At 39.6% G+C, this 11,331-nt stretch overlaps 1 pseudogene; it reads left to right on the forward strand.

Annotated features, from left to right (window-relative positions):
• The first annotated feature begins 6 nt into the window (after positions 1-6).
• On the forward strand, positions 7-11,328 carry LOC135538110 (GTPase IMAP family member 7-like; annotated as a pseudogene).
• The last annotated feature ends 3 nt before the right edge of the window (positions 11,329-11,331 follow it).

The following is an 11,331-nucleotide window of genomic DNA, read 5'->3' on the forward strand; positions in this document are numbered from 1 at the left end:
GGCCTCAATTTAAATTCCACAGTCCATGGACGTTGTTTGGCTTAGCAGGTTTGTGGCAAATACCTCTACCTGTACGCACTCAGCAAGTGTTTTATTATCCTGGTCCTGGGGACACAAAGGGGTGCACATTTTTGCCCTAGCACTACACAGCTGATTCAAATGATCAACTCATCATCAAGATTTGATGATTTGAATCAGGTGTGTAAAGCAAAAACAATACTGTACACCAAAAATGTGCACCCCTTTGTGTCCCCAGGACCGGGATTAAGAACACTGCACTACGGAGATGCTTGACCTTTAAATGCCAGGGGTGCATTCAGTTGGTTAAACGTTTTGCTATGTTTTGCGACAGTATACTGAACGACATGTTTTCTTACAACTGAGATGCATTTTGCTCCTATTTTATGGGTATGACGGGAATGGACCAGGAGGCAACTGAGGGCTAGGCCAGACTGTCTGTGGACACCAAATTAGAACAGATTCATTTTAGTCATGGTCCAGGTGCATGTAGAGTGTGCCATGTATAATATACCCTATTTTCTAATTGGCTAAACGGATGGTTTACGTAACTTGATCGGCACGTCAAAAGTTCTTCGTCTCAACGTTTTATTGGCCAAATGGATGGAAATTGTATGGATATCGATACGTCATCTCCCCTTACATCAACGTGGTGCCACTGAAAGCACTGGATTCACGGATACGATAAAATCCAACGTGCGGTCTGGCCTTGCCCTTGTTTCCTGACTGGCTTACACAAAACTCCTGCTAGCATGGCGTGCACTATACACATAATCACCCAATCAACAACAGGAGCTACAATTCTCAATGTTCTGTTTACTTAAGCCTTCACTACACTTTATGAACAAAGCAGGTGTAGGCCAACTGTATTTTTATTGGGTGTGTATTTATTTAGTGGGGATATATAGTATGTACAGTATGTATTTAGTGGTATTAAATGTATTACATAGCGGTGTATGTTTTTATAGGGATGTGTGTATTAAGGGTGTATGTATTTAGTAAGTGTGTGTTAATGGGGATATACAATTCAAAATCACAGGGAGTTCTGCAACTTTACAATTTGAAATGGAACAGCATAGTCAAGGGAATGAAACCCAAATTAAGTTTAAGCCTGAAGCTGTATGTTTAGTTTGGTGTGTGGTATGATGTTCTGGTTCGTTACACGAATAGAGTACATTTTGGTTAGTGTAACTTGATTGCAAAAAAACTATTAATTTAACCACATTTTAACATTCTGCCATAAGGAGCACATGATCAACTCCATATAAAACATGTTTTCCCGTCTCAAGCGATAAAGTATAGTAAGTTCAAAGGACGTGTCATTAAAGTAACAGGGTTGAATTGAGATTTTCACCTTTCACCAACATTTCTAGCCTATCTATCTATGGGTAACAGGGTTGACTTGATATGCTCAACGGGCTCAGTTTTCACCATAAAATATCAGAAAGCAGCTCACCTGCTATTACACTATAATGGGACTATTATATGTTCAATGTTTCTTTTGTAACAAATATTTTAAAGGGAATAATGTATAACCATGTGTAGGTTATGTGGGTTAAATATTCTTAGAAATTGGAAAAACATGACTAGGGACATGTCAAAGCGCACATTTTGGGCACTTTAGCAATTCTTTATTCATATTTAATAAATCATATTTATTGAATTTTCCTATAACACAAAAAGGTGCATCTATTTTATCACTGTTTTCTATTTGCAAAATGGGTCTGATTAATATATTTGGTGAATTGCTAAATACAAATAAATTAAGAGTGTAACTACCTCTTGTCTGTTATTAAGATTAAGATCACTTTATTAGTCAATTACCCGCAATGTCCAACCAAAATATTATTTCCTCTGTTAAACCTGTTAAAGCTATGCACAATACTGCCCCCTTTGGATGAATTGCGTGCCCATAGTAAACAGAAAAAAAAATCTGTCCAAAATTGCTAATATATGCATATAATAATTATTATTGAATAGAAAACACTATAAAGCTTCTAAAACCGTTCAAATTATGTCTGTATGTAAAGCAGAACTCACAGGGCAGCCATTCTCCCAAACTCTCTCTCATCAGGAAAGTTGGGCCAACTTTGATGTCATCGCCCCCACCCTTCCCAACCAGCTACGGATCTGGGATCGGTTTCTGTGTCTTCAGCGTGCTGTGTTCTTTCAATGGGGCGTGTAATGAAGAAAATCCCTCGCGCTTTGACCGGTTGGCGGGCAAAATACTGAAGTGTCACGTGAATTTAGCTGCGCGTCAGGGCACAATTGAAGACACCGCACTCTTTTTTCCACATCGTCTAAGGAGAGTTGCGTTCTTTTGTTTGAATCGCCAATTGTTTTGTAAAGCTTGATTCTGCACTTAGTTTGACCAGTTTAGTCGACATATAATATGTAATTTTGAAGTTTTGATGCGCAACTGTTCGTGATCAGAAGTCCTTTTTGGTGTAATTCTCCTGAAGCTGTTAGCACATGCTAATACAAAGACACACGAACTGAAACCAAACGTTATATTAGGTAAGTATAACTCCTTCCACTACATTCTGATCGAAGACCATCAAAGGGAATATTTATGTTGTATTGTTGTATTTCTGTTGACTCCAACATAGCAGAGAAACATTGCTTATGTCTGAGCGCCGTCTCAGATTATTGAATAGTGAACGAATTCTGTAACGTTAAAAATAAATGTAACACAGCAGTTGCATTAAGAAGCAGTGTATCTTTCTAACTATATGTAGAACATGTATATTTAGTCAAAGTTTATGATGTGTATTGCTGTTATCTGGCGTTATCTGTCGGACCTATTTATAATTTCTCCGGACATTTCTGTAGCATTTTTTGAACATGGCTCAATGTAAACTGAGATTTATGGATATAAATTGCATATTATTGAAAAAAACATAAATGTACTGTGTAACATGTCCTATTACTGTCATCTGATGAAGATTTTCAAAAGGTTAGTGAATTATTTTTCTTTTAATCCTGCGTTTGTGATTGTGCGGACGACACAACAGTGGTAGGCTTGATTACCAACAACGACGAGACGGCCTACAGGGAGGAGGTGAGGGCCCTCGGAGTGTGGTGTCAGGACAATAACCTCACACTCAACGTCAACAAAACTAAGGAGATGATTGTGGACTTCAGGAAACAGCAGAGGGAACACTCCCCTATCCACATCGATGGAACAGTAGTGGAGAGGGTAGTAAGTTTTAAGTTCCTCGGCATACACATCACAGACAAACTAAATTGGTCCACTCACACAGACAGCATCGTGAAGAAGGCGCAGCAGCGCCTCTTCAACCTCAGGAGGCTGAAGAAATTCGGCTTGTCACCAAAAACACTCACAAACTTCTACAGATGCACAATCGAGAGCATCCTGGCGGGCTGTATCACCGCCTGGTACGGCAACTGCTCCGCCCACAACTGTAAGGCTCTCCAGAGGGTAGTGAGGTCTGCACAACGTATCACCGGGGGCAGGCAAAACTACCTGCCCTCCAGGACACCTACACCACCCGATGTTACAGGAAGGCCATAAAGATCATCAAGGACAACACCCACCGAGCCACTGCCTGTTCACCCCGCTATCATCCAGAAGGCGAGGTCAGTACAGGTGCATCAAAGCTGGGACCGAGAGACTGAAAAACAGCTTCTATCTCAAGGCCATCAGACTGTTAAACAGCAACCACTAACATTGAGTGGCTGCTGCCAACACACTGACTCAACTCCAGCCACTTCAATAATGGGAATTGATGGGAAAGGATGTAAAATATATCACTAGCCACTTTAAAAATGCTACCTAATATAATGTTTACATACCCTACATTATTCATCTCTTATGTATACGTATATACTGTACTCTATCATCTACTGCATCCTTATGTAATACATGTATCACTAGCCACTTTAACTATGCCACTTTGTTTACATACTCATCTCATATGTATATACTGTACTCGATACCATCTACTGTATCTTGCCTATGCTGCTCTGCACCATCACTCATTCATATCTTTATGTACATATTCTTTATCCCCTTACACTGTGTATAACAAATTCATTTTGGAATTGTTAGTTAGATTACTTGTTGGTTATTACTGCATTGTCGGAACTGGAAGCACAAGCATTTTACACTCGCATTAACATCTGCTAACCATGTGTATGTGACAAATAAAATTTGATTTGATTTGCTATTTGCATGACAATGTGGCTACATATTGTATGTTTTCCTAGTGGTGGTTTGATATACATATGTGCTATGTTTTCGCCGTAAAACATTTTAGAAATCTGACTCGCTGGGTAGATGAACAAGGGGTTTATCTTTCATTTGAGCTATTGGACTTGTTAATGTGTGGAGGTTAAATATTTCTAAGAATATTTTTGCATTCTGTGCGCCATCTTTTGAGTTGAGCTTGGGGGGGTGGTGCCCTTGGGGAACGTGTAGCGTGAACACGTTAACGCAATCCCTCCAAAAGACACAAATAAATACACATACACTGTCATGACTTCTGCCGAAGTCGTTGCCTCTCCTTGTTCGGGCGGTGCTCGGCGTTCGACGTCACCGGTCTTCTAGCCATCATTGACCCATTTTTCACTTTCCATTGGTTTTGTCTTGTCTTCCCACACACTTGTTTTCAATCCCATTCATTACTTGTTGTGTATTTAACCCTCTGTTTCCCCTCATGTCTTTGTCAGAGAATGTTTTATTGTCAGTGTAGTTTGTTATTGTTGTATAGGTGCGCGTCGGGTCCTCGTACCCATGTTTGTTTGTTTATGTACATTTTAGTGTGATGGAGCATACTACGTGGACTTTATTAAAAGACTCCATCTTACACTCCGTTTGACTCTCCTGCGCCTGACTTCCCTGCCACCTATACATCTTTGCCTGACATACAGGCTTTGGAGAGGTGCCCGGGGAGTTAAGTGCCTTGCTCAAGGGCACAACAGCATCTAGGATTTAATACCTGCAAACCTCCGGTTGCCAGCTCACTTCCCGCCAGATTTTTCCAATCGGACCCGTGTATCGAACTAGCAACCCAGCCTCTGGTTGCCGGCTCGCCTCTCTAACCGCCAGGCTACCTCCGTTTCTATACACACTTTCAAAAACTTCATGTGTCAGAGTATTGTTTTTAACTTGATCGAGCCATACACCCATACAAATGTATACAAATCTGTGCTCTTATCAAGTACCAGATATCAGTGCCTTGGAAAGCACAGTAGTTTTCATTATTGCCAAGACCCTTTCATCCAAAGAGCGCCCTTCCTAATACTCTCTAACATTGCTTTGCTACCACCCACGTTGCTACCTTACAGACAGCACAACATAAGCAGAGGCTCAATAGAATCCTATACTATACAACCTGTTGTTGGATACAGTATGGCACTGACAGACTCTCTGTATACAGATTCTATCTGACACATTTTTTCACTCGTTTTATGGTTGTTGGCATAAGGCTAAGGAGAGTACTTGATAATAATTTATCAGAATTTATCTCTGCACTGGATTGGGTTTTTGCCTAAAACACTTTCTGATTGGCTAGAACATACTAGTTACAGGGAAAATGAAACTTATATGCCAGGAAATGAATTGGATGACGTTGCACTCCCTAGAGCTTCCACCAGAGGTCAACTGTCCTTAGAAAGTTGAATGAGGCTTCTACCGTGTTGTGGGGCTGAATGAGAGGTGAATGAGTCAGGTTACTGGCAGAGAGCCATTTCCTGGTCACGCGCATTTCACATGATATCGACCTGCGTTCCATTGCTCCTCTACACACAAAGGAATTCTCCAGTTGGAACTTTATTGAAGATTTATGATAAAAACATCTTAACCTCTTGAACCTCTGGGGGCAGTATTTCATTTTTGGATGAAAAACGTTCCCGTATTAAACAATAATTGACAGCTTTGGAAAGAAAACACTCTGACGTTTCCAAAACTGCAAAGATATTGTCTGTGAGTGCCCCAGAACTAATGCTACAGATGAAATTTCATACAGGAAGTGAGACAGATTTTGGAGGCGCTGTGTTCCAATGTCTCCTTATATGGCCGTGAATGCGCAAGGAATGAGCCTACACTTTCTGTCGTTTCCCCAAGGTGTTTGCAGCATTGTGACGTATTTGTAGGCATATCATTGGAAAATTGACCATAAGAGACTACATTTACCAGGTGTCCGCTCGGGTGTCCTCCGTCAAAACTATTGCTTAATCTCCAGGTGCATGCACGTTTCCATTTGATTGAGAAGAGAAAGTCAACTGCCCCGAATGATTTAACATCGAAAGATATGTGAAAAACTTCTTGAGGGTTGATTCTAAACAACATTTGCCATGTTTCTGTCGATATTATGGAGTTAATTTGGAAAAAAAGTTTGCGTTGTAATGACTGAATTTACGGGGTTTTTTCTTAGCCAAACGTGATGAACAAAACGGAGCGATTTCTCCTACACAAATAATCTTTTTGGAAAACCTGAACATTTGCTATTTAACTGAGAGTCTCCTCATTGAAAACATCCAAAGTTCTTCAGAGGTAAATGATTTTATTTGAATGCTTTTCTTGTTTTTGTGAAAATGTTGCCTGCTGAATGCTAGGCTTAATGCTATGCTTGCTATCAATACTCTTACACAAATGCTTGTGTAGCTATGGTTGAAAAGCATTTTTTGAAAATCTGAGATGACAGTGTTGTTAACAAAAGGATAAGCTTGTGAGCCAATATATTTATTTCATTTCATTTGCGATTTTCATAGTTAACGTTGCGTTATGCTAATGAGCTTGAGGCTATAGTTACGCTCCCGGATATGGGAATGCTCGTCGCAACAGGTTAAAGATTGATTCTATACTTAGTTTGAAATGTTTCTAAGACTTGTAATATAACTTTTGGAACTTTTGTCTGGAACTTTTGGAACTTTTGTCTGAAGTTATGCCTGACCTGCATGATGTTTTTATATGTGTACCTAACGCCCTAACAAAAGTAGCTACTTGGATAAATATAATGGACATTATCGAACAAATCAAGCATTTATTGTGGAACTGTGATTCCTGGGAGTGCATTCTGATGAAGATCATCAAAGGTAAGGGAATATTTATAATGTAATTTCTAACACTTGAATTTTCATCGACATTTATAATGAGTATTTCTGTAATGATGTGGCTCTCTGCAATATCACCGGATGTTTTTGGAACTAGTGAACGTACCACGGCAAACTCTCTATTTGTGCTTTTTGTGACTCTCTTTGACTGGAAGAATGGCTGAGTTTTTCTTTGGCTTGGTGGTGACCTAACATTATCGTTTGTGGTGCTTTCGCTGTAAAGCCTATTTGAAATCGGACACTGTGGTGGGATTAACATCAAGATTACCTTTAAAAAGGTATAAGATATATGTATGTCTGAGGAATTTTAATGATGAGATTTCTGTTGTTTTGAATTTGGCGCCCTACACTTTCACTGGCTGTTATCATATCGAACCTGTTTACGGGATTGCAGCCCTAAGAAGTTTTAACAAAGCCGGAAAGTAGTCAACATGCTTTTCTGGCACTCAGGTGGTTTAGGGACCTTCATAAAAGTGCAATAAAGGTGATTGCAATTCCCATTCAGGAGGGTTCACCAAATATGAAGATGACACACACTGCATCGAGACTCCAGTCGCTGAAGGGCCCGATATTTGTATTAGTTACCACTAACTACTAAGGGTGCTCCATATCTAGATGAAATGGAGATGTAAAACCAGATAATGTGAAGTCACTGACCCCGTCATCCATGCTACTGTCACGTTTATCGTAATGAATGGACCAAGGCACAGCGTATAGAGAGTTCCAAATATTTTAATAAAGAGAAACTCAAACAAAACAAAACAAAAAAGAACAAACTAAAGGTGAAGCTACTCTTATGCACTCAGGCAACTCAATGTAGACAAGATCCCACAAACACAAATGAGGAAATGTCTCCCTAAATATTATCCCCAATCCGAGACAACGATAAACAGCTGTCTCTGATTGGGAACCATATCAGGCCAACATAGACATACAAAAAACCTAGATGACCCACCCTAGTCACTATCACGCCCTAACAAAACACAGAGAATAAACAGCTTACTATGGTCAGGGTGTGACAGCTACATTCGTTAGAATTCCAGTTCAACACTTCCCTGATTTTACAGGCATACTTATTGTGATAGGTCTAACTTTGAATACCTTCCTATCCATATGAGCTACAGATCTACATACAAGCGTTATAGTTTCTTTAACATCGCTCATCAAATGTACACCATACATTTTTTCTAAATTATCCACCTTTGATTTTCTACAAATGTTTATTATATTACAACTGTGGTTATTAATTCACATACAGATCACAGTTTAAATATCTTCCAGTCCAAATGGCATATACATCTAAAACCATTGATGTTAGGTCACTGACCTCCCTCCTCCATAGCAAGATTATAATACTAAACTGAAACTGAAACACAAACTAATAATGAAAAAAACAATTTAGTACACTGAAATAAAATAATTAACAAACCTGTATGAAAAACTAAAACTATACTGAAACTATCTTTCACTCCAAAAATCAAATAAAAACCATCATGAATTATGTTGTTTTATTTCATTCTTTCAAGAAAATGCTGCCAAATTCCATAAAATGACGTTGGAGGCTGCTTTAATGTATCATTAAATTCTCTGGCAACAGCTCTGGTGGACATTCTTGCAGTCAGAATGCTAATTCCATGCTCTCTCAACTAGAGACATCTGTGGCATTGTGTTCTGTGACAAAACTGCACATTTTAGAGTGACCTGTTATTGTCCCCAGCACAAGGTGCACCTGTAATGTAATGATCATGCTTTTTAATCAGCTTCTTGATATGCCACAGGATGGATTATTTTTGGCAATGGAGAAATGCTTACTAACAGGGATGTAAACAAATTTGTGCAAAAATGTTTACAGAAATAAGCTCATGTGCGTCTGGAAAATCTGGGATCTTTTATTTCAGCTCATGAAACATGGGACAAACACTTTACATGTTGCGTTTATATTATTATTTCGGTGTAGATATGTATATCATCCTAGGACCTTCTGTCAAATAGGTATTGACAAGTAAACTCTGAATATCAAACCAATATCCAAACTGAACAAAACTTTACTTGCGTTAAATGATAAAAAAAATGGCATCAATATCCACTAAACCAATAAAAAGTCTTCAAATATGTTCCAGGTCAGGATAGTAACAGCATCGCACAACCATCCTGATCTAACAAGCTTACATTCAGTTTTGCTACGCAGATTCAATTGAATCACAACATCAGGATGATCGTACGAGGCTAGGATAGTAACGTCTAGGTATCCTAATGTTGCTCAAGAAATTATTTATCTTGTTCAAGTGGGTCCATCTTAGATCAATAAACCTTAAAGTAGATTGTTGTGAGAGTGACACACCTGCATCTTCTCTGTACAGTAACTGTATGGTCTGATCAGAGTCAGACACCAGAATATGTTAAATCAGACAGGATATACATGATCAGCTAATGATGTATGATGTAGCCTTGCTAGGTCTTTCTTTGCTGCACTTGACCATGTTACCGGACAGTAAACAAGAGAGGACAAGACCAGAGCCTGAACAACTAGCACAGTTGATGTTTATAACAGATATACCCCTCCCCATCCTCATAACAACTTTGTCAATATGACTTGACCATGATAATTGACCATCCAATGTTATAGCCAGGAATTTAGCTTCCTCAACTTGATCAATGGTCACAACCTTTATACACAACTCCAGTTGAGGTTCAGGTCTTAGAGAATGTTTGGAACCAAATACAATGCTTTTAGGTTTAGATGTATTAAAGACCAGTTCATTATTAATCACCCATTCTGATACTGACTGTAACTCCTTATTTAGAATGTCAGTGAGCTCACTGGCTTTGGGTGCTGACATGTAGAATGTGGAATCATCAGCATACATAGTCATTCAAGCTTTGTGTAAGACCAGTGGCAAATCAATTGTAAAAATAGAGAAGAGCAACGGCCCAATGCACTGTACATTTTGCATGGTAGAGAAGCTTCCATTGAAGAACACTCTGGGCTCTATTGGATAAATAACTCTCCAACCATGTGATGGCAGGTGATGTGAAGCAAAGTAAGCCTATTGTTTAGATCATTATATCAATCAGCTAAGATTAAATGATAATTGGTTTAACCATCTGTGAACACGGCCATACATTATCCGATGAGTCTCTGTAGAAGTGTGGACTGGTTTGGTTGGTAATGACTAGGGTTGCAAAATTACAATAATTTCCCCCAAATTCCTTGGTTTTCCAGAAATCCTAGTTGTAGGATAATGGGATTTCCCTTTGTTCCTTCCTGAACCCAGGAATCTTACACCCAGGATTTCTGGAAAACCTGGGTGTTTGGGACAATTTACCAGAACTTTGCAACCTTACTAATGACATAATTGTCTGTTTCTGTGATTTTGGTTGGTCACTGCAGCTGTTGAGATGGCTCAAGGAAGAGAAAGGACTCTGATGATTCTATTGCTGGTAACACTGTGTCTGCAAATCTTTACTGGTCAATGTCAAGGTACGCATCCATATACTTCACATGCACACAGAACACATGAACACATGTTTTCTCTATCTTATCTAGAAGCTTGCTTTTATGATCAACTCAAGCATCCCCCACTTTTTTCGTCTGTTTCCACAGATTCAGGGCAGCCCTCTGATCTGAGGATTGTTCTGGTGGGTAAGACTGGAGTGGGGGAAGAGTGCAACAGGGAAACACTATCCTGGGAGAGAGGTGTTTAAAGTGGAGGCCAAAGCTGATTCTGTCATTGCAAAGTGTGAGAAAGGGAGTGAAGAGGTGGATGGGTGGAAGATCGATGTGATTGACACGCCAGCACTCTTTGACCCAACAATGAGTGTAGATCAAATGAAAAGGAACTAGAAAGTTGCATCTACATGTCAGTTCCAGGACCCCATGTGTTCCTGCTGGTGATCAGGCTGGGGAGGTTCACAGAGGAGGAAAGGAACATTGTGAAGTGGATCCAGGAGAACTTTGGAGAAGATGCCTCAATGTACACCATGGTGCTGTTCACTGGTGAAGATCAGACAGGGGAAACATCCGTTTCTGAGTTTCTGAAAACGAGCAAGGAGCTGCGGAAACTTGTTACAAGCTGTGGGAACAGATATCACTCAATCATCAATGCCAAGAGAAAGAACTACACTCAGGTCAGAGAGCTGCTGAGGAAGATAGAGCAGATAGTGGAGGATAATGGAGGAAAGTACTACACCAATGAGGATTATGAGACGGCACAGGAAAAGATCGGAGAAGAGATC

The sequence above is a fragment of the Oncorhynchus masou genome, unplaced genomic scaffold (assembly GCF_036934945.1).
Source record: "Oncorhynchus masou masou isolate Uvic2021 unplaced genomic scaffold, UVic_Omas_1.1 unplaced_scaffold_9081, whole genome shotgun sequence".
NCBI classification, from domain to species: Eukaryota; Metazoa; Chordata; class Actinopteri; order Salmoniformes; family Salmonidae; genus Oncorhynchus; species Oncorhynchus masou.